This window comes from Castor canadensis, chromosome 12 (genome assembly GCF_047511655.1).
Source record: "Castor canadensis chromosome 12, mCasCan1.hap1v2, whole genome shotgun sequence".
Classification (NCBI taxonomy): Eukaryota; Metazoa; Chordata; class Mammalia; order Rodentia; family Castoridae; genus Castor; species Castor canadensis.
Genome location: NC_133397.1, coordinates 125124319 through 125149314, shown reverse-complemented (window position 1 = coordinate 125149314; position 24996 = coordinate 125124319). Strand labels below are relative to the sequence as shown.

General features: G+C 38.2%; 1 long non-coding RNA gene across 1 annotated transcript in view; it reads left to right on the top strand.

Annotated features, from left to right (window-relative positions):
• Positions 1–14029, top strand: part of LOC141414959 (uncharacterized) — a 62083-nt gene extending 48054 nt beyond the window's left edge. Inside the window, exon 3 of the long non-coding RNA XR_012439978.1 lies at positions 1538–14029. This is a non-coding gene — a long non-coding RNA (uncharacterized lncRNA). The remainder of the gene's footprint in view (positions 1–1537) is intronic.
• The last annotated feature ends 10967 nt before the right edge of the window (positions 14030–24996 follow it).

Here is a 24996-nt window from a genome sequence, read left to right as displayed (position 1 = left end):
ACAGCTCAGCAACAGAATACAATCTCAGTTAGATGAAGGCTGTATCCATGTTGATGACAGCAAAATGGAAGAGCATAAATTGGCTTCACTCTCAATGGCTCTCTACTGTTTTGTAAGGACCATTGTCTTTCACACCCCCCCAACAAAAATTAAGCTGTGGAAATCTGTTATTGTGCCATTTAGCCATCAGACACTTACTTTACTATTTCACTGCTTTCCTTTCTAAAGTCCCTGGTGGCAAATTCACCGGAGATGGAAGTGAGAGGAACATGCAGGTTGGGCCTCTGAATTTCCAGCAGCAATAATTACCTAACTGCTTGAATGCCAGTGGTTGGTGTTCAGAACAAGTCTACTAACTGAGATTTACAAGTTGCCCTCTTGGATAGCCCATTAAGAATATTGTATGGGGAAAAAGTGTGCTTTGAAAAATTGTTAGGAAAATGTGTGAGTCAGGTTTCTTGAGCTCTGCCCCATGCAGGTCTAGGCTCAACAAGGCAGTGAGGTGCAAGGAGAGAGGTGAACTCTAATAGTGAAGGCCACCTCACACACCTCACCTCCTCTGTTTACTAGTTGAAATGATTGACTTTATTGGTTTATTTTGAGCCTGAGTTTTTTCATCTGTGTAAAACACACCCTAGTGGTCTTAGTTATTTAACTAGTATGTAGTGAGACCTTGCCAGGTGACACACCCAAATAAAGGGTTTACCTATAGTGAGAAAGACAAAATTAAGAGACCTATGAATACAAAATAAAGACAACAATCCCCTCCTCACAAAGGTTAGGAGGAGTCAGTGTGGAAGGGCATAGACTGTGAGATGTTCAGTTGTTCCTTGGTATCCATAGTGGTTGGTTCTAGGACCACCACTATACCCCTTTACATAAAGTGATGTAGTGTGTGCATATAACCTACACACAGTCTGCTGTATATTTCGAATCATCTCTAGATTTACCTAATGCAACATAAATGTTTTGTAAGTAGTTCTTAGGCTGTGCCATTTAGGGAATAATAGCATGAAAAAGAGTCTGTACGTGTTCAGTGCAGATACCACCACTGAAGGACCACCCACACGGTAGGTGAACAAGGGTCACAGGATGTGTGCTGGAAAGAGGCTGATCTGGGAAGTGGCAGAGGGGCTCAGCAGCATATGCCTGCCTGTCACTTCATTCACACATTTGAGGCACAGCCCTCAGCATATGACAAACACAAGTTTTGTATTTAAGAATTTTCTGGATTTAAAAATACGTGTTTTTAATTTGCTCTTGGGTGAATCCACAGATGGGCCACTCATGGATAAGGAGGGTTGACTCTATTATGTAATTATGAGATTAAATTAATAAAGTAGGAGTAAGCAGAAGACAGACTTGAAGGAATATGCTAGAGGCCTATATTTGAGAGCAGTTACAACTACCAGTGTATTCAAAAATAATAATAAGAGTTATTATTGAACAAGTACTGTATGCTACATGTACACAGATTTGCATATTTATATAAATATATATATAAGATACCATTTTAACTACTTTTCTCCTTTCACAGAGAAGAAAATTAAAGCTCAAAGAGATTCAGTGACTTCCTTGGAGCACACAACTTGTGAGTGACATACTTGGAAGAATACATCAAAACCTTGTGGAAATAATGCTACCTACATATCTACTCCTCTCTCTGTCCATCTCCACCACATCTATGGAACCTTTGCAATTAAGGAATTGTGACCCATGAAGAAATTTCATATTCTGACTGAAATATCTGCTTCTCTCTCAGGGTTTCCAACTTTCACAGCAAAAAAGTTCTTAACTAATATATTTCCTTGACAAATAAAATAAAGCAACTGTGCTGTGCTACCTGGAAATCTTTAAATTATCTCTTTAGACTTTCAGCACACAATTTACAAGTGACAGGCAACGTATTTCGTATTTCATTATCTTTATGTTTGAAATAACTTTCAGAGAGAGGAAAGGGGCATTTGACATTACTGTAATCAATTCTGTCAGAAATATTATTGGATTTACTTGATTTTGTGAACACAATCACTTTTCATTGTTATTCTGAGTTTTCTCAGATGTTTTATAGGAGGCTAGCATAAATAGTAAAATACACTTCACCAAGACAGCTGTTGAAAAAATCATGAGGAAATGTTCTGTCTCACAAAGGCACTTTGTAAGTTGTGATGGTTTCTGTTTATAGCAAAGAGGCAAATCTTTGGGCTAACGCAAACTCTACCGCACTCCACTGGGAAGGACAATCTTGTGTCCCAGAATCTGAATGTCAGCTGTATTTTGTTCGGTTCAGGAAGAAATCACAGCCTAGAAGGGTGCTGACAATGTGTCCTATACAGACAACTGTGAGGAGGCCCAAACCCAGACAAAATTGTGAATGGGTCTGCATTGGCTTAACTCCAGAGTCTTGCCCAAATTTGGTGTTTTACTGGGTTAAAAAATCCTTCTGTGAAGGTTTCCCTTTCTGCCTGGTTACCATTTATATATTGGTAACTGAGCTGGTGGCTCAGAAGGACCCACGTCCAACAATGGTTCGGAAAAAAAACAATGCTGAGGAAAACGGTACCTGTGTCCCCTGTTATGCAGATGAGGGGAGCCTACTTTCATCCATAGGAAAGTTTAAGACTAGAGCAGAATTATGCAGCGTAAGTAAAAATCTAAACATTAAAAGTTACCATCCTATGTCCTTACATGACTCCTAACTGCTTATAAATCATTGTCTTGTTTGGCTTCCTCAGTAAAGAGATTCCTTGGCCTTATATGTAGACTCTGAAAGAGTACCTGGAAGAGGCCTTTGACATAAATCAAAGAAGTGGTACTACCCTCATTACCTCAGAGGGACTGGAATATCTAGGAACCTCACGAAGTTACCAGGTATTATGTGGCAAAGAGAGAGGGCTTAGAATTTAGACATTGCTTGAAACACCAAAATCTCCCATTTCTAAAACATAGAAAATCTCCTATTCTTTAGACATAAACTAGAGATGAGAATGTTGATTTTGCTGTTCTAATTATTCTAGCCCCCCCCCAAATAATTTCTGAGTCCTTTGATTACATTATGTATATTATCTTTATATGTCTGGTGTGTGTACCGTGTGTATTTGTATAAAATAGGACACATTCTCAAAGTTATTTAGAAGAGCTCTTAAATGAAAATTTGCTTCCATAAGCAAACATAAAGGGAAAATGCAAGTTATTGGTTTCTATCCCTCAACTAAAATTGAGGGCTTTTCTTTTTTGCTATTTAAATAACACTTTGTTATTCAGGTGTGGTTTTCAGGAGAGGGGTGGGACAGAGCAGCATGTTTGCTATTTTCATATTCCAAGGACCTAGTAAAACAGCATGAAAGCTCACTCAAAAAGATTACCAAATACTTAAAAGTTTCAACCATAGAATTCTTTGGAAGAAAAGCATTTTGTTTCCTCTCAAATATAGCCAGCTAACCAAATTTAGCTAACATAATCTAAAATTACCTGGGAGTGTGTCTAAAAAGATCTATTTCAATGAATAACTAAGCATACATTAAAGTGAGCATATCACATATCAAGATGCAAATGAGTACTTCTAAATAATTTGAACTGCATTTGCTCTAAGTTGTACTTACTTAAGACTACCCACCCAGCCATTAAGTGGAGGAGTTTATGCAGCTCCATGTTAGAAATTTTCGGAGAGTTAAGCAATCAGAGCCTGTCCTCAAGGGGGTTAGTAGGAGGCTTGGGGAAGGTAAAATTCCAGGTTCTGAGCAGCCAGAAGAACCATGCAAGTACCAAGGTAGCCAAATAAGACTTCAAGCAAGAAAGATTTAAAATCAAAACAATTTAAGAAAGCAGGAAATGAGCAATGTGGAGATAGAGTAAAGAAGGAACTTCTAAGGAGGTAGAATTTGTGCTAGACCTTTAAAGACTTGGTTTAGCAAAGATAGGGGAAGCCAGATATACACTGTGCAAGAGCAAGTAGAAAGAAGCCAAATGAGTACAAGAATGAGGACCTCAAACCATGCACAATGGTTCATGCCTATAATCCCAGCTACTTGGGAGACCTGGAGGATCCAGTTTGAGGTCAGATCAGCCAAAAAGTTAGTGAGACCCCCCCATCTCACTTAATAAAAAGCTGAGTGTGGTGTTGTACTGTGCCCAACATCTCAGCTACAAGGGGGGCTTACATGGGAGGATTGTGGTCCAGGCTTGCCTGAGCAAAAATGCATGACCCTATTTGAAAAATAACTAACAAAAGGGGCTGGGGATATGGCTCAAGTGGTAAAGGGCCTGCCTAGCAAACACAAGGCCTTGAACTCAAACCCCAACATTATCAAAGAAAAAAGGAAACAAATAAGTTAAAAAACATGAGGCTTTCCAAGGGATAACAAGAAAGGGGATCGGCTTGACTAAAAATGGCTAGCCTGTCAAAGGTAATTCAGCCTTGATTGTGCTGCCCAATCTTTCACAAATTTGCATCCAAATTGAAGTTACAATGCACATGGTCTCTAGCCTGTTGTAAATTTCCATCTCTATGTTCATCAGGCCTCTTTCTTTTGCAGGCTCCCTTAGAAATGAAGGGAAAGTATATGCAGCATTCAGAGGAAGCAGAATCTGGTCTTTTGCTTCCCTGCAGTGGTGCAGCATGGTCTGGTGACCAAGGGTACAGGATCCTATTTCTAGGATTAGTCAGAAAGGATTGAGCACATGTCTGCAGACTTTTGCCTCAATATTATATTTTAGATGGTTCAGTCAGAGCTGTTACATTTGGCAGCATTCCTTGTTAGCATTTGATAAACAATTATTGCCAAATGTTAGCAAGGAGACCTGCCAAATGTTAGAGCTCAGATTTAACTGCTGAAAAAAAAATGCAGTTTGAAAAAGCCTCTTGCTACAGAGCTCTTGCCTGGTGTGCCAGTTCTGAAGCTGCAGGGGACCCCAGTTGGGACAAATTGTGAGTCTAAAGGTAGAGAGCCGTTTGCCAGCAGTTCTGGGTTCTCTGAAGTTATGAATGACTTGACACCTGTTGGTTTTCAAAGTAATATATTTGGAACAAATCATGTCTGGTGACGATTTTGCTTCAGGTCTTTAGCCACATTCTCTATTTGACACACCCTCTTTCATGGCACCTTACACCAGCTGGCATGGAATCATACAGGTCTTCTGGATTACCTATTGGGCCTGTTGTTCTCTTAACAGATGCTTTATGATTGTTCCATTTCCCATTCTTCCCAGGAGACATTTCCTCCATCTTTCTGTTCTGATTTTCCATCCTTGGCTTACAAAGAAGAAAAAAATACCAAGTGAAAATTGCCACCCACCCTCTTTTGTGATAGTTCTTAGATGGTATTGTCAACATAGTGCACATGGGTTTTATTTGATTTGGAATAGGATAGAAAAACATGGCAGACTTGGCAGGAGCACAGTTAATCATCTCCATAACTCATCAAATTTCCTTGTCAGTGGGCATCCGTTAAGATTAACTTCAAACTTGAAGGTCTTTCTCCTGGTGTTCCCCAAACTTTGCTATTGGCTTTGGTCTATATGGTTTTGCTAGAGGCTTGTGCTAGGATAGGCATTTGTATTTAATTTGTAGGTGGTTTAAAGCTTGAGTAGATGACTAAAATTTGGGGGCATTCAATGTGAAAAAAGATAAAGAAGTGATAGAAAAATATAACGTTTGTGTCCAGAAATCCATAGCCTGAGAAGAAACCACATTGTATTTGCACTCCATGATTCAACCCTCCTTCCAATGCTTAGGTGGTTTTTCTCTAATCAGACACTCAAAATGACAAGTACTTGCCAAATACAGTGTTGCATCTGAGCTTGTCTTGGTCAATCAGCTGCACCAGTGCCTGACTTTGAATTTGAAGCTAGTGACTCGGGAAGCAGACAGGGAGGTGTTCATCCCGCGGGTGCCTGGGGCAATTCGTGTCAGTGGTTCTAGTTGGGCCCTTTAGTTCTAGAGGAAGCGATAGGGCATGTTTCTTGTGTTATGTGATAACGTCAGCCACTATCCTGAGTTAATCTCTTCAATCTGAGATTTTTCAACCTCCCTTCCACACTACCATTTCTACTTCGTATCTTTATGATCACTTTCACCGAGCAAATAGTAAGGCCTCTGGGTATCCTTGTCTCCTCACATCCTATTAAGAGAACTAGATAAAAGTAAAAACATCACTGGAATAGTTCTCATTTTCAGAGGAAAGAAAAAAGGATAGTGGGGAGATGTTAGTTAGTGATACAAGATTCATAATGGGATGGGTTGTAGAGCATAACTTAATATCCTTGGTCAAAATGCAAAGAGGTAAGGATGAAGATGAGTATTATAATTTTGAAAGTTGTGGTGAGAAAAAGAAGAATACTAGATGTTTTTACATTTGCCCGTGAAATCCAAGGTAAGATCATCTGGTTAGCCTTTGAATAGTCTTGACGAGGGACAACACTTGGAATACCCAGGCAGGGAAATATGAGCTGGCCAAATAGAGTTAATTACCATGGCGAGGACTCAGCTAAGATTGTCAAGTACAGAAAGTGTTGCCACATCAACCCAGAGAGTTGCAAAAAGAAACTCTTTTCCTGACCGTCAGGGTACAAGAGTATAGAGAGTAAAAGTTGGGGTTAACTTAAGTTTGGAATTCATCAAGTACATTAGTTTTTCACCAAAATGTTGAAGAGGAGGATGAGCAAAAACTCCGGTTCTGAAAATGTAGACTAGGTTGGGGAGGAAAGAAAGAAATAGGGGTGAAGGCACTTATTCTGAGATGGAAGAAACCATTGTGGTCAGACACCAGTCTGCGGATTTTTATTCCCTCAAAGTCAGCATGATTATGGAAGATGACAAGATAGAAAGGATTTGATTATTAAGATGTGATGGTAAAAATCACTGGAGTAGGATTTGACCTAAAACTCGAATTGGAAGCTATATTCTTTTCAGAAGCCTATAAAAGTTTTCCTGAAAGGAGAGAGGAGTGGCAAGTTTCATTGTCTACTGCTATTGACCCCATATCTTGGGAGACCATGCCCTACAAAACGAATTAAAAAAAATAGTAAAAACCCTATAGTCAGCCTTAAAGTTCCAATAACACAAATTCCTCCTCAGTTACTTCAATTTGCAGGTTTCCAGACCAACTTGAATAACACTGCAAGTGACTGAGAACTTACTTTCTTTACAAAGCATCCTATTCTCTGGTGGGAGTTAGTCCATCATTAGTAATTTCTTCCTGAGTTGTGTAAGCATGTAGGCTAAAAATTTGTATGCTTAAGACAGCTCCTCAATGACGTGGTGACACTTTGGGTTCCATATACTTCTTTTCAGGATAAAACAGCCCATTTCCTTCATTCAACCCATACAAGGTGGTTTCTAGACCTTTTGATATTTAGATTGCAATGACATAGGACTGGGCTTAAAGACTGGTCCTTAGTTAGACTTCATTGTTCACCTCTGTCTCATCTTGGTCTACTGTCTTCCCTTCTACCCATGCTTGGCCATTAGTTATCTCTGTCTCTTCAGAAGGTCATTTGTGATTCCTTTTTACTCTTCTCCTGGTGAACTTTCATTTATCACTTAGTATCCAATACCAATGCTGAAATTCTTGTTCCTCAAGACAGCTTTTGCTATCTCTCATTTGTGCTACAGAACTTAAATTTATCATTCCAGCTAGAATAAATATCAGAAGGCCAGAACTCTTATTCATCTTTATATTCCCACTGCTTAGGAATTAGAGTGTTTCACATAGAATCTAATAAACATGTTTTCAAGATGTGCATTTGTTTTAAGTGTGATAACCCAAATCGGGCATAAGATTCCTCTGTCCACTAAAGCGGGACTATCACATGGCTCAATTTGCATGCTGTATGTCTGCTGAGGCACTCATTTATTTGCTTTGTTGTTGGTGCAGTTATTTGTTTATTCATATTATCTTCATACACAACTGCATTCCCTGTTCTTTTCACCAGAATTGTACTTAATCCAAATACCCTCCATTCTCAGATCCTAGCAACCGACTCTAATTTAGTCAGAAAATAAAAGTAGTTGTTGAAGGTGTTGTATAGCTCACAGATGCAGCTCGAAATCTGGAATTTAGAAAACAGTCAGGAGCAGGGGGAGGCTAGGCAGCTAGAAGCACAGCCAAAACCCTGGGAAACATCGACATTTAAATGGCAGATGGAGGAAAAGAGTCCAGGAAGGAAAGCTGAGAAGGAGCCATCGAGAGGCGTGAGGAGAACCACAGTAGTTTCAGAACTGCAGGCAGTAAGAGACGAGAAGAGAATTCCAAGAACAGTGACAAAGGCATTAAAGATTTCATAAGATAGGGATTGTAAAATGACCATGGCATTTGGAGATCAGGCATTTGTTAGTGAGTTTGGGAAGTACATTTTCAGCAAAGTGGGGAAGACACAAGTGGCTTCTAGTGAAGTCCTATGAAAGGAGGACGGGTAGACTGAACTTTTGAGAACTCTGGCTGAAAATCTGTGAAAATAAAAAAGTGAGACCCAAGGGCAAGCTTTTATTAGATAGCACACTTGAGTATTTTTGTAAGGTGTGGGAAAATGAGGGAAAACAGGTTGGAGTGTTTTAAATGTGTTTATGAGAAGTGGTGGGGAGAGGGCAGAAGTCAGAACTATAGTCATGACTTAGGGACACCTCGTCTTCTGAGATGGGGGATGGTGGGTAAGTTCGTGTGAATGCAATAAGGAGTTTGTGTGGGAGTAAAAAGTTGGTAGAAATCACCTTGGATGGTCTGGATTTTCTCAATGAAGTAGAATGAAATAGGGTAATGAGGAGTCCTGTTGTTTAATGTTTTTCATTAGAGCCGAAGTGTATTTTGCTGGGATGCTATAGGTCTCCATTTCTTTCAGTAGCGTGTAAATTAAAAACCACCACCACCAATAACAAAAAACACTGTTGTTATTTCCATCCATGGTCTTCGATGCTTCTTGAACTGTGAGAGCTGAATGAATGAGATTTACTTCTTTAGTTAGTCTTTATGCTGGTTGAATTTAAAGAGTTTTATAACTGATATACTTGAAGTAGAAGGCAAAATAGAGGTGAAAAAATGGTGTCCACTCTCATGGTTTTCTGTGGAATTTTTAAACCCATTCAACACTATGGCCCTTCAGTTCTCAGCGTTTCATCAGCAGGTTTCTGTGCTCTGATAAGAACATCACGCACTACATATGTTGATGTGTTCATCTGATGTCACGGGTACTTGAAACAAATCTGTCAAGTCCATCATCAAAAACACATAGAGCTCAAATCTCCTTCTTATGGCTCAAAAACTAGGCAGGTGAAACTGCTTTGCAAAAGAGGCTAGCACTCCCACAGTTTGTCAGTTTGCTGGGGGGAGGCCCATTTCTCTAAATGACCATTCTATTCCTGTGACTCACCAAAGCAGGAGAGGGCAGAACATAGATCTGGCTTTTATTTGAGCATGAGCAATGACCACAAACTCCCTGCTTTGCCATTTCAACTCTCATTTATCAGAAAAATGTTGTGTTTGGCAGGCCCGTGTGGATTGTCCACTGTGACTTAACAGTTTCAGGTTAGAACTAGACATAATTCCTGGGCACAGAGGTCTGGAGAGAAAGGATGCTTGCTTGACTATGATACTGCATCAGGCCATTAGCACCCCTGTGGGCTTGGAAAGAGGCTATAGGAAAGAAAGTCTTCTTCAGCTCTGTAATAGTTGTTTTAGATCTTCAGCAAAAGGAACTTCACCTCTACTGAGAACGAGTGGGAGAACACTGGGAGTAGCGGGAGACTCTTCATTGATTTTGATATGCGGGTCTTGTGTTTTCTTTTCTGTTATGTCTTCCCTTAATTTGGAAGACTAGTGTGCCACTGCTCAAAGAGAGCTACTACCTGAAGACTGGTGCCTATTCGTCTGTCTTGGTACTTGTAGCGTCTCTGGCTATTATCTAGTCACGGTCTCAGTCCTGGATAAAATGAATATCCAGGGAAAGGTTTCACTTACAAAATATACCAATAGTGTTCATCACTTTAAAACTAACCATTGCATGCCAGCCACTGTGCTGGGCATTTTATACTTACTTGAGTTTTGTTTTGGTTTGGTTTTTTTGGTGTTAGAAGTTTAATGTCAGGGCCTTGCACTCACCAAGCTGGTGATCTACCACTTGAACCATGCTTTGAGGACCTTTTGCTTCATTTTTACATTAGGGTCTTGTGTTTATGCTCAGCCAAGCCTGGACCACAATCATATTTATGCTCCCTAAGTAGCTGGGATGACAGATACACACCACCATGCACTGCTTTTACTGGTTGAGATGGAATCTTGGTAACTTTTTACCCATGATCCTCCTGATCTCCACCCCCTAAGTAGCTAGGAAAATAGGCAAGAACCTCCATACCCAGGCACATGCTTGGTTTCTGTGATAACTCTGAGAGATAGGTGCTATTATTCACAGTTAGCAAAGACATATGGAGTCTCAGAGTGTTTTAATGAAATGCCCAAAGTCACAATATTACTAAGTAAATAGAGCAGTGACTGCACTCAGGTTTGTCTAAGTAAAGTTCACCCCTTTTCTATTTACTGAGTGCCATGAACAGCTTTGGAGAGCAAAATCAGCACTAAATAGGCACCAGGAATTCTGAATGTTAGATGGATGGATGAAAGGGGGCCATTTTCTTTGCAAACCTCTTTCTTAACTCCTAAACTTTGCATTGTATAGTATTTGGGCAAGGTGGAGAAAAAAGGGGAGTTATGGGTTGATATGCACATGAATTTCACAGGATCTAATTAATCAAGCTATGCAGGAAGAAAGTCTCTCTCACTTCTCACTAATTCTTCAGCCCAATTTACCATACCTCTAAATTTTGATGATGGACATTTGTCAAACCTCAATGCCTTTGGAATTGGCCTACCAAAAGTTTTAAAGCAATGCAACATGATCACAGAAAAGGAGTAAGAGAGGTAATAAAAAAGACGGAGTGAGAAAGGAACAAAAGGCACTTCACCTCAGCCAATATTTTTCTTTTATGGGATTGTCTACTACCTGCCAAGTATCTTCTGAAGGTAGCAGCTGTGTTCTTCATGAATATATGCAGAGAAATTTGGGAAGCTTTTAAAAAAAAAAAAAACTCTCCAAAGTGTTGCAGTGAAGTGCCTGGGTCTTATTTAATTCACAACTAGGAGCCAGTGAAGATTTGTAAGACCTGCCCCCGCCAGGCTGAGGAGGATCAGAACACCTCATTTTCATCAAGAACCCCACTCATTGCTACCATTGTTGTCACTGCATATGTCATTAGCATATGACTAAGGAACTACTACAATGGAGCCACGGTTAAGCACCTAAGTACTCAAAGTTTAATTTTCTCAGATATCTCGCACTTATTGTGAGACCCTGGGCAAGTTATTGGAATGCACTGTATCTCTAGTTCCTCACCTGAAAAAATGTTCCTAAAAATGGTGTTTTAAGTGACCTAATGTGTATAGTATACGTATAACAGTGCCTGGCATGTAAGTAGCTCTAGGTAAATATTCCACAGAGTAATATTACACCAAATGGAATGCTGTTCTATAGAACTGTACTTGTTAAACCAAAAGAAAATTTAGAATTTCTCCTCTTCCTCTCAAGAGAGTCTAGAAGGTGACCCTAGGACCTATTTCCTTGCTATCCCGATAAGAAGACCATCTGTCACATGTGACTATTGAACATGTGAAATGTAGCTAGTCTGAAATTAATATTTGACGTAAATGTAAGACACAATGAATTTCTAAAAGATGGTAGAAAAATGTAAAATATGTCATAATTTTATATATTGATGACATGTGTAAAGGATAATATTTTGGATTTAATACCTTAAGTAAAATATATTGCTGGTGCCATTTCTTTAGGTCTAGATTCTGCATATGAGAAAGAACACACAAGATTTGTCTTTCTTACTCTGGCTTACTTGGTTTGCTATAATAGAGTGGGAACCAGTGGCGGTGGGTGGAGTGAGAAGGGATGAAAATGATTAAAGTACTTCTTAACCTGTATGAAAATAGAATACCAAAACCTGTTAAAATGGTTTTAAAAAGCATAGTAGGATGATTAGAAAGAGTAGTAGAGGAGGTAAATTTGATCCAAGTATATTACTGCATGCATGTATGGAAATACTAAAAATTTATTTCTGAAATTAACTTCACCTTCTCTCTCTCTCTCTCTCATACTAGGGTTTGGACAGGGTCTTATGCTTGCCAAACAGGCACTCTACCTCTTGAGCCATGTCTGTAGCCTTTTTTTGATTTAGGTATTTTTGAATAGGGTCTCACATTTACACCTGGATTGGCATGGAGTATGATACTCCTGTTATGCTTCCCTGGGATGGCAGGTGCACATTAGCTTTTATTGGTTGAGAAGGGGTCTCCCTAAATTTTTGCTCTGGCTGAATTTGAACCACAATCCTCCCAGTCTCTGCCTCCTGAGTAGCTAAGATCATAGGCCTGAGGCACCCCCACTTCTCTCTTTTTAATGGTGGCTACCAGAAAATTATGAGTTATATATGTGGCTTATGTTTATGATTTACATTACATTTCGGTTATTATACCATATAGATATACATAACCCAGTTTAAAAAATACAGCCTGCCTTCCATTTGAACCACACCACCAGCCCTGGTGTATCTGTCTTAAAACTCCTTTCTGAAGCTTTTCTGTGTTTGTGTGAAGCATTGTGTTTCTCCTCTTGGTTATCTCTCAGAAACAGCCAGAACTCTAAGCATAGACCATTGCCCAGACTCTTGGATATTACTTTTCTACTCTAAATCTCCTGCATCTTCCTTTCCTTTTGAGACCTTCTAGAAAGATGTCATTAGAGATTTTTGTTTTCAGTTTTGTGAAGCTAAATGAAGGCATCTTAGAAGAACTAAGAATTCTGCGAACTTGGAGCCTGGTTAAATATAGTGTAACATCAGTCGGGTGCTGGTAGCTCATGCCTGTAATTCTAGCTACTCAGGGAGCAGAAATACAGTGTAACATGAATTTGTCTTCCGTTCCCATATGAGAGAGAAGATTGTTGTGTAGGGTCAGGTCTCAGGAGCCTTCCTTTAGTGTAACTTTTCACTCTGCAATAGTGGAAGAAGCACTATTCTCCAGATGGTCTGTGTGCGCTGCTTTTGGAGCCAGCCTGACATAGGGCCTCAGACTCTGATGCTTATAGGCATTGGGTTCCTAGTCTAGCCAATTGACCATTGTACACTGTATATTCTTCTTCTGGCACATGACATTATTAACAGTGCCTACTGACAGGGTCATAGCATTAAAGCAGATGATGTAGATGCAGCACTTAGGCCAGTGAAGGGCATAATAAAGATTCAATAAATGTTAGCTTCTATTCCTGTGATTTCCATGAATTACTGCAGCCTGCTACCATTCTAAAGGAACACTTTGCTGTTATTTCTCAATCCTTGCTAATGTATCCTATGATTTTTTTTTCCAAGTCCGTAAAGCTGTCACAGATTTTGATGGGAAAAGTGTTAAAGTGTCTCTGGTTCCCAGAAGTATGCAAGGCCTCTCTGCAGTGCCATCCTAAGGAGCACACAGAGACACAGAACACCCCTGGGTCTTCTTGCCACACAGCACAGAAAGCTGTAAGACCCAGCTCCATTAGATTGCTAACCGGGGGAATTGCATTCTGTCATTTGGACAGGATGCATTTGTGTATTTTTTTTCTTTATGGCACTCCTGATTCTTTTGTGGGCAGAAAAGAGAAGGGATTTGGGCCTCTACAGAGATGTGCAGTGATTGTCTTATAAGGTTGCACAGTTTCACTTTAAGTGTATTCATTTAGTATGCCTGACTAAAATAAATACATACATTCCCAACGTATATAAAATCAGAGCGATTATTCCATTCTGGGTTCTGGTGCATAAGTGAGCTATTCAGGCTTTGCTCAGGTGGTTTTCATCATTGCTGGAGTCCCCCGATGGATTTGCAGCATTATCCACATACGGTTGGGGACATATGACTTCTTTTATGTAATGTAATACCCTATAGCATAATGAGTATCATTAATAAAGATGACAAAATAAACTTGAATTACCACTTCAAGATGTGGTTGTTTTTCAGCCAGCAATTTACTTTTTGGTCCTTTGTAGTTTCTTTCCTTTGAATTCATGGCTTACTGCATTCAAACTGTGATATTAACACAACAAACAAGCTTGCCCAGTTGTGTCATAAAGCCATGATGCTGTAGTGTCAAAGGGGAAAAAGCAAGTATTATTCTAAAACAGAAACTGAAGAATGTTACCATGATGCTTTAAAAGAAGATATGACTTATGAATAAGCGAATGTATTTACTACCATTTCTGTTTTTATTTTGGGGTAAAGTAGGTATTTTTTATGGGGACAAGTTTTTCTTTTATGAATTCTATATTTCAAAAACAAAGCTGAAAGATAAAGTCATAGATTCATATTAGCCAAGTTCAGATATTGTGTGACTCCATGGAATGCTCCAAAAATATGAAACAATATAGTAGGTATTAAAATAAAAAAGAACCAAGAAACTTTTGATCCTTTTTCTTTGGTTCCACTTGATAACTGCTAGTTGATGAGGCTAGTCTCTTATAGAAGCAACATTTGGATTTTTGCCCCAGGATAGTTCAGTGATCCCCAAACCATAGAGAATTTAGACATTTGATAGTGGTCTCAAAGATGTCAGTTACAAAGGGAAGTTTTCCTACAAGCATAGTTAAGCTGAGAACAGATTTCCATGAGGCAGTAGAATGTTCGGAAACCACTCAGAATCTTTAAAAGTTTGCTTCTAATTCTAGATATCAGGAAGCCTGGTGTTCACACAAGATAGCGATGAAAGGATTTCAGATTTCTTGATGCCAGCAGTAGGAAGAATGTACAAGTAAGAGAATAAGAATGGCTGTCTTTAGGAATAGGTTTCTTATAGCAGGAGCAGAAAAGGATGAAAGCCTAGACAGTTATAGGAGAATGACTATAATCTGGATGGCCAGAATTGTATTTTCTACTTGATCATCAAATGCAAGAATACAGCCTGATTTTCCTGAGTCTTTCTGATGTTCTTTCAGGTCCAGATCAAGACAGTTTTCAATATCTAAATACTTGAGCATGACATAGTGCAGTAAGATGAATGAGGTAATTGTAAATTGTGAATAAGTAAAGGAATTAACACAATCCATCTGAGAAACTTAGATTAACTTTGGGTCAAGAATTAGTGACAGTTTCTGCTTCCCAGATTTTCTGGCATTCGTTTTGTATAATTAGAGAGATTTTTTAATCTAAGTTTGACTTTGGCTTAGGCTTTCAAGAAACATGAAAAATGTCCTATTGGAAAGAAGCTGTAACTCAAGATGCACATTTGGAATTCTGGGTGTGAATACAGTGGTGTTGTCACCATTAATCATGGAACTTGGAACTTGAAACTCAAGAAACAGAGATCTCTTCAGTGTTTTAAAACACATAATAGTGTTCCAACACCCCCAGGACAAAGCGATCAGTAAACATCTAGAGAAAAGAGAATTTGTGAAAAAGCTGATATTTTGAGAATGGCTGAGAATGGCTATTGAAGCTGATTTTTAGAATGGCTGATGTGTGTCCCTTTTCACCTAAAGTCCTTTGTGGTCATATACCTTCAAGTTGTCTGACTGCAATTGTCATGCATTTTTGGAATATGTCTTTTCCCGAATCACATCAAGTAGCCCAAATGAGAAATCAGACCTCATATTTGTTAAAACTAGCACCATAGGCCGAGTATCCACAAATAAATCTTATGTTTGCTGCTGTGTAATTCACATGGTCACAGATTTGGGAGGCTGCAGAACTAAATTATTAAGTTATTACACTAAGGCACGCTTTGGATTTTTATTCAATATTACTCCCTTTTTAATTGTTATGCTGGGGATACATTACGGCATTTATAAAAGTTATTACAATATATCATAACTGAATTCACCCCCTCCATCATTCTCCTTTATTCCCCCTCCCCCTCATTCCTGGAATAGTTTCAACAGGTCTCATTTTTCTATTTACATGCATGTGTACACAATATTGGTGCCATATTCACTCTCCAACACCCTTTCCCCATGTCCTCTGCGACCAATCCCTCCAGAAAGGATCTGTTCTGCCTTCCTGTTCTCCATTTTTGTTTGTTTAAGGTAGCTCTACAGGGTGTTTCTTGAGACATTTCCACGTACATATATATGTATTATAACCCGAAATAGTTCACCTCTTCTACTTTTCTCCTTTCTACCTTAGTCCCCTTCTTATGGTGATTTCAACAGTTTTAAAAATTCTATGTTCTTTCTTGTATAGGAAGTACATCGACCGTATTCATCTTCTTAACTTCCTTCTTTTACTGTTCCTCTCTGATTATTGACCTGTACGTCATTGAACTTGAGTGTGTGAGTAAAATTATGCAATGCAAATCTCACATTGAGTTCAAGTTCTTACTCTAATACTTTAACCAGATGATGGCTAGTACATCGAGCTTAAGTGAGGCTTAGCTCTTTTTGTCAATGGTTTCAAAGCTGTCCTTTCAGTATAGTGTTGACTATCATCATTAAATCAAAAAATTAGAAATCTGTATACAAGTTTCAGAGAATCAGATATGTTATAACAATGATTATCTCAAGAGGACACAGAAGGAAGAGGATACATCTTGTGTAGGAAACATGAATTATTTTCCTGTTCTAACCTATTAGTTATATTGTCTTAAAGGAAATTCCTGTATTCTAGAATAATTAATCAAATCAGGTCTGAAACATGAAAGTGCAAATGTGACTTACAGTTATCTCTGTGTCATTATGAATGAAAAGGCTCACATTTACTTAAATCAAGCTTTCCTGACTTAATTCCCTAGACTTCAGGTTGCATCCACTTCTCAAGATATATTAGAAAATATCCCTATGTTTCTAAAAATGAAGGCCCTGTTTGGATGGAGAACAGTCATCAGTTCAAAGCTCCCTTGTAGAAGAGGTAAGTTGTAAAAGTGAGTTATATTTAAAAGTGGTCCTGAAAACTGACTTATTCACTTAATGGTCTCTAGAATTTTCACATTCTTATGGAACTGGATGCAGCTCTGAGAGACACTACCAGTGCTGACTTTCATCCAGACTTGCTCCAAGTTAGGGTGGAGTGGGTAACTCTGAAGATGCTAGATTTAATGGTAGGATCCCTAATTTAATGCTGTATAAAAAAACCTATAGAAAACCTTGGTCCTCCTCAACCTTTATTTTTTTTTTTGAATTGTAGTAGATGGGCTGCTAAATACCCAAAAAATTAATTAGTAGAGTGAAAAGAAATTATATTGTCTTTTTAATTCTAAAATGAAGAGAAGAATCTTGCTTTTAAAAAGTTTTATTAATAGGAATAAGTGTACACCCACTATTATTAGATTAAAATAGTGTAGTTAGTTGAGTTAACAAAGAAAGCCATTTTTTGTAACAATCTTCACTCTGCAATGGATTTTAAGACAGTAATTTTTCTGTTTACAAAGCTTATATGCAATGATTTTATTTTTTCTTAGAACAGTCAAATATGTGGAGATAAAAGATATATTGACCAAAATAACAATCCTATTATGATTGCAGCTGGAGGTTTAGAAGATCATTCCTATGCTGTATTTGATACTTAAACATATCAGGTATCATTTTAAAATGGAAGTAGGCATAGCTGCTAGCCTGTCTTTAGTTGCTGAATTTTGCATAAGATTTATGGGTATTGCCTCAGAGTGCTGAAATTTCCTAGTCCTTTCGAGGTACAGGCTGTCATGAAAGCAGCTTGTACTACCAACACCAAAACAGCTGGTTGTCTGAAGTGGTTTCTCAGACATCCTGAAAGGGTGATGCCCTGAATTGTGCAGTTTAAACAAATGAATTTGAATATTTTTCATCTCACGATTAAAATATTCACTGCTATTTGTCCTTTAACATTTTTCAAATACCTTGCAGAGTGAATATAAACACAGGAAACTATTTGATTATTTCAATTAGGAATTCCCTTTGTCTGTGAAGAGCAAAATCTCTCAACTAAAAATATTTTTGGTATTATCATTTCCCTTTTCCTGAAATACAGTCAATCTTTCTTTTTTCTTGAGGCTATTATGCAAAATATCAAAATTCAGATAAAGTATTATGAAAATGTCCAGGTGATTGAAAATCTTGCTTTTCATAAGGTTTTCAGAGTTAACGTGCATTTGACAGTTGGTCTTATCTCGTCTGGAGTCACTAAGACTCCATCTAACAGAAATCCCAGTGGACTTCAAACTACTTAGTATTTGTGCGCCAGGAGAACCACATTTTGGGGGGACAGAGAGGCAGGGTTCAGCAGTAGCAGCTGCAGCTGGGCAACTGTCCAGGGCTCTGAACCATCTGCCTGTTTAAGACAAGTTTTTTTTTTTTCTTCTGAACTTGAGAACCTGGTGACACTTGTCCAATTGCTCCCAGACTCTCCACTTTTTTTGCACAGTACATATCAGTAAGATATATTTGATGTTTACTATTTCCAAAATAGATCAGAAATTTATGCAACTCTATTATGTTGATTTTATTCTCCATTCAAGATTATAGAATAGTTGTAATATTTGTAAATCCTTCTTGTTATCTAAAGTGGGAAGGTGGAAAGGATCACACACCCTTCTAGTACTGCACTTATGTTTTGGTTTATTAAATATTGCTGTTGGTAATATAATAATTTTAACTTTAAATTTTTTATAATTTTTTTAGGAAATATTTATTATATGGGGGGATTCATAGTGACAATTCCAATTAAGCTTATATTGTACATTGGTTAGAACACCCCCATTATCTCTCCCCCTCAACCTCCTCCCCATTCCACTTAAACCAATTGCAAGAGGTTTCTTTGTTCTATTTCATATAAGTATATGAAGTCCATCAAACATATTCCCTCACCTTAGTCTCCTTCATTCTCTTCCCCCCTCCCACAAATATCCCCACACACACTGTATAGTCCTGTCTTTCATTATTAATATTTAAGTTGATGCTCAAAGGGGTTTCACTATGTATCCCTACTGTGAGTATACTTTATTTTGGTCTGTTCAACCCCTTTCATTTCTCTCCCTTACCCCTTTACCTCCCACATCCAACCCTTGTCAACAACTTTCAATACACATCCTATGATTACAAGGTGTTTTGACATATAAAGAAAGGTCTGATATCAATTCTGGTAATGTTAAAGACTGTGCAATGTTTATTACTGTGGACTGCCTGTGATCCATTTCCTATACATCTCTTTGGGATGTGCTGATGATCATATCCAAACTGAACAGTGTTCCTGCAGCTTTCCATGAATACAACTCCAAATTCAGCACAGAGAGCTTAGTGGAAATGTCACCAGGGATTTTAGTGTTTCTTGGGATCCAAAATTTGAAAGACATATGAACTCAACCCAATGAATAAATCTAATAAGGCTGGAAATCCCAAAAGGCAGTCTGTGCTAGGCTGCCCCCCATAAGAGATGATGCAGAGTGTGCCATTAATCCTATGCCAAAGGAATCCAGCAGAATCCAAAGCTCTGTAATCTATAATGAAATATTGTCACCTTCATCATGTCCTATAATCTTTATGGGTCTCACTTTCCCTATCTTTAAAGGAGAAGTTGAATTTGATGATATTAATGGTTATTTCAAATTCCAAGGTCTCATACTTAGTAATCCAGGCAGGGGAGATACCTTAAAACCATCCAATATTCTTAAGTATGACACCACTCTCTGTCTGCCCCTGGAGTTTTCCTGAGGATTATGTATCTAAAGGGAAAGCAACAACTAGCTTTTGCACTTCTATGTGATGAGTTACCAAAGAAAGCCGCATCTCGTTTCTTCATAGAATAGGGCACAAACTCTCGATAAACTTCTGCATGTATGTGTGTATGTGTGAGTGAATGTGTGTGTGAGAGAGAGAGGAGGGAGGGAGGGAAGGAGGGAGAGAGAGAGAGACACAGAGAGAGAGAGAGAGAGAGACAGAGAGAAACAGAGATTCTTTGGATATACGGGTATACGGGGAAGGCATCAACTGGCAAGAGATGACACAGGAAGGAATCAGTTGCTGAGTAAGAATTGTTCCCAGTGTTTCAGATTTAGGCCTGTGTTTCCCAATACCATAGATTCCATGCCAGATCTTCTCTGCAGGTAGTTTTAAGGGTAGGAGTTTCACTTTGATTCTGGAATAAGGAAAGATCAAAAGGTATTTCAGAGCTCCTTTGATAGGATCATTATTGCAGTTTGGTCTCTATTGTGCTTATAGAATTACCCTTATGTTATTATCAGTGACTTCAGTTATTTATAAGCCTTTTAAAAGTTCCCAAATTCTTCATGCAATATGAAAGAAACTTTTTTTGTTAGAAAATATGATTGGAAACCAAGTTATTTTGTTGCTTTACAAGTCTGTTGTTTTAGTGTCTATAAGTGTACTTGCAACATAAGCACAGATCTGGAAAAGAATGGAAAAAATTGCAACATTTTGCAAAGTAAAGTTAGATTTTGTGAAAAAATTTAAGCCAGTAAAATCTAAAGAGCTCTGCAAATTCTTGAATATAGTTGAGTCAGTCACGGCTGGCCAGCACAACACATGGGCTCTTGCAGTTGATCTTGATTCTGTGGACACCCTGAGCAGGTAGAAGCGGGTACTACTACTCAGGGAATTCTCACACTTGGCCGTTTCTCTCAAGGTCATGTGTGTTTACTGTTCACATGTGCATAATGAATGAAATATCTCAGAGGATGTCAATTAGGGGTTTGTCCATTCCTGTGAGATTCCATCTCCTTTGGAATCCATGTCTCTGGTGGAAAAGGTACAATTTAGGACACGACTTAGGACATCTTTAAGGCTTACATAGGCAAGAATGATTGGGTTTTACCTAAGTGGTTATTTATGCAAAAAAAAAATCAAATTGTTGTTTTGATATTTTTTATGCCAGTATTTTCTTAGCTAGTTCTTCAAAGACTTTCAGTTACTTGATAAAATAAACATGTTTTTTGTTTATTGTTGTTTGAATGTATGATACAATGGAAGGTCTAATAGCTGTAAAATAAGAAGCCATTTATTAAAAGTCAACTACATGCATAGAGCTTTGGTAAATTTGGGAAGTACTCCAGTTAGAACAGAGAGATCCAGGGACTCTAGAAGAAACTTGAACAAGATTCTTGGGGACCTTAGTAAAGCTTTCCAGATGAAGTAGCCATTGGGCTGCACTTCAAAGACAGAAAAAGATGGTGCCATTGTGTTAATGTGTGTCTTGTAATATAATGTGTGCATCGTGTTTGACATAATACAAGCAATCAATAAATCATTGTTGAATGAATGTGTGGATAAATGATGTGTGGGAGAGGCAATAGCAGGCAAATTTTCTGCGCTAGTTATAGTCAATTTATTATTATTATTCTCTTTTCTTTGACCCACTTTCTTTTACCCATTCCTTAGCAATTGTCTTCATCACTAACTTTTACCATATCATTCAACAATAATGTATCATGATTAGTTCTATATTCTTTTTCATTTTTAATTAATTTATTTTTTTGTTGTGCTGGGTGGGGGTGCATTGCAGCATTTATAAAGGTTCTTACAATGTATCAAATATAGTTGAATTCACCCCTCCACTGCTGTGCCCCATCCCCTTTCCTTGATTCCTGGAGCAGTTTCAACAGGTAACATTTTTGCATTTGCATATGTGTGTATATATTGTTTGTACCATATTCACCATCCTACCCCTTTCCCCACCACCTCCCTCCTCCCACCAGTGCCAACTACTCCCCCACTCCCCTGCCCCTGGGCAGAACCTGTTCCACCCTTCAGTTCTCTGATTCTGTAGATGAAAAAACATAAAAGATAAAACAAGAAACCTGACGTTTTCCTACTTTGAGATAAAGATGGCTATACAGGGAGTTTCCTTGTGTTGTTCCCATGCATATGTGGATTACATCTCCCCTTGATTTGCCTCTTCCAGTCCTCTTCACTCCTCCCTAGTCTGCTTCCCATAGTGGCCCCGGCCAGTTTAAAGTTTCTACATTCATTCCTGTACTGTGAGCACATCAACCTCATTCAAGTTTTTGGTTTCCTTACCTTGCCCAATCCCTCCTTTGCACAGCCCCCCCTTAGTGTGACTCGTGTCCTATAATATTGCTGCATTTGTTTTAGGTCTACCATGTACATATGAGGGAGAACATGTGGCTTTTAGTCTTCTAAGCTTGGATAACTTCACTTAAGATGATGTTCTCCAGTTCCATCCATTTACCTGAGAATGATAAAATTTCATTCTTATTTGTGGCTGAGTAAAATTCCATTGTGTATAAATACAACATTTTCTTAATCCATTCATCGGTAGTGGGGCATCTTGGCTGTCTCCATAACTTGGCAATTGTGAATAGTGCCGCAATAAACATGGGTGTGCAGGTGCCTCTGGAATAACCTGAGTGACATTTTTTCAGGTATATCCCTAGGAGTGGGATTGCTGGATCTTATTACAGATCTATCTTAGTTTTTTTAAAGAAACCTCCATGTTGTTTTCCACAGTGGTTGTACCAACTTACATTCCTACCAGCAGTGGGATTGCTTTTTCCTGGCATCCTCACCATCATTTTTTGTTAGCTGTGTTCTTGATGGTAACAATTCTAACAGGAATGAGATGGAATCTTAGTGTGGATTTGATTTGCATTTCCTTTATGACCAGAGATGGTGAGCATTTTTTTCATGTAATTTTTGGCCATTTGGACTTCTTCCTTTGAAAAAAATTCTGTTTAGCTCAGTTGCCCATTTCTTTATTGGGTCATTGATTTCTTGGAAGTTTAGATTTTTGAGTTCTCTGTATATTCAGTTATCAGTTCCTTGTCTGATATATAGCTAGTAAATATTTTCTCCCAGTCTGTGGGTGGTCTCTTCAATTTAGAGACCATTTCTTTTGTTGTGCAGAAGCTTTTTAGTTTTATGAAGCCCCATTTGTCTACCCTTTCTTTTAGTTGCTGAGGTGCTTGAGTTCTACTGAGGAAGTCCTTGCTTTTGAGTATTGCTTACTGCTCTTCAGGGAACTGCTCTTTCCTATACTAACTTCAAGGTTTCAGGTTTGATATTAAGGTCCATAATCCACTTTGAATTAACACTAACACATGGTGACAGGCATGGATCTAGTTGCAGTTTTCTGCAGGCAGATATCCAGTTTACCCAGCCACATTTGTTGAAGAGGCTGTCTTTTCTCCATCATATGTTTTTGGTGCCTTTGTCGAAAATTAGGTGGGCATAGCTGCATGGATTCATATCTGGGTCCTTTATTCTGTTCCACTGCTCTTCATATTTGTTTTTGTGCCAGTACCATGCTGTTTTTATTGATATGGCTCTGTAGTATAGTTTAAAGTTGGGTATTGTGATACCTCCAGAGTTGCTCTTTTTGCTCAGTATTGCCTTGGCTATTGGCAGTCTTTTGTGTTTCCAAATGAACGTTAGGGTTGATTTTTCAATCTCTGTGATGAATGTCATTGGAATTTTGATGGGAATTGCGTTGGACAAGTAGATTGCATTTGGTAGTATAGCCATTTTTACTATGTTGATTCTACCAATCCATGAGCACAGGAGTTCTTTCCATTTTCTGTAATCTTCCATGATTTCTTTCTTCAATGGTTTGTAGTTTTCCTTGTAAAGGTCCTTTACATCATTTGTAAGGTTATTTCTAGGTATTTGATTTTTTTTTTGAGGCTATTGTAAATGGAATTGTTTTCCTATATTCTTTCTCAATCTGTTCATTATTGATGTATAGAAAGACTACTGATTTTTGTAAGTTGATTTTTAAATCCTACTATTTTGCTAAAGGTATTTATGGTGTCTAGGAGTTTTTTGGTTGAGTTTCAGATCCTTTAGGTATAAGATCATGTCACCTGGAAATAAGGGTAATTTGACTACTTCTTTACCTATTTGTATTCCTTTTATCTCTTCTTCTTGCCTTATTGCTCTGGCTAGGAATTCCAAGACTATGTTGAATAGGAATGGAGCGAGTGGGTACCCTTCTCTTGTTCTTGACATTAGCAGAAATGGTTTCAGTTTTTCCCCATTACGTATGATGTTGGCTATAGGTTTGTCATATGTAGCCTTTATAATGTTGAGGTACATTCCTTCTGTTCCTGGTTTCATAAGAGCTTCTATCATGAAATGGTGTTGAATTTTATTGAAGGCTTTTTCTGCATCTTTTCAGATGATCAGGTGGCTTTTGTCTTTGCTTCTATTAATGTGCTGTATTACATTTATTGATTTGTGTATGTTAAGCCACCCCTGCATCCTTGGGATAAAGCCAACTTGGTCATTGTGAATAATCTTCCTGATGTGTTGTTGGGTTCAGTTTGACATTATTTTATTGAGGTTTTTGGCATCAATATTTATTAAGGAGATTGGCCTGTTGTTCTCTTTTTTGGATGTTTCCTTGTCCAGTTTGCTGATGAGTGTAATACTGGCTTCATAAAATAAGTTAGGCAGTGTTCCTTCCCTTTCTATATCATGGGGAAATATCTGAAGTGTTAGAATTAGTTCTTCTTTAAAGGTCTGGTAGAATTAAGTAGAGAATCTGTCAGGTCCTGGATTATTCTTTTTGGGAGACTCTTTATTGTTGCTTCAACTTCTTTTAGTGTTATAGATCTGTTTAGTTGGTTAATATCCTCTTGGTTCAGTTTTAGATGGTCATTTGTATCTAGAAATTTGTCCATTTCTTCTAGAGTTTCTAATTTATTTGAATATACGTTCTCAAAGTAGTCACTGATGATTCCCTGGATTTCTTTGGTGTTTTGTTGTTATTGCCCCTTTTTTGTTTCTGATTTTATTAATTTGGGTCTTTTCTCTCCTCATTTTAGTCAGATTTGCCAGGGGTTTGTCAGTCTTGTTTATTTTTTGAAGAACCAGCTTTTTGTTTCGTTGATTCTTTGTATGGTTTTTTTGGTCTCAATTTTGTTGATTTTGGCCCTTATTTTTATTATTTCTCTCCTTCTGCTTATTTTGGGTTTAGCTTGTTCCTGTTTATTTGAGATCTTTCTGTTTTTAATATATGTATTCATGGCTATAAA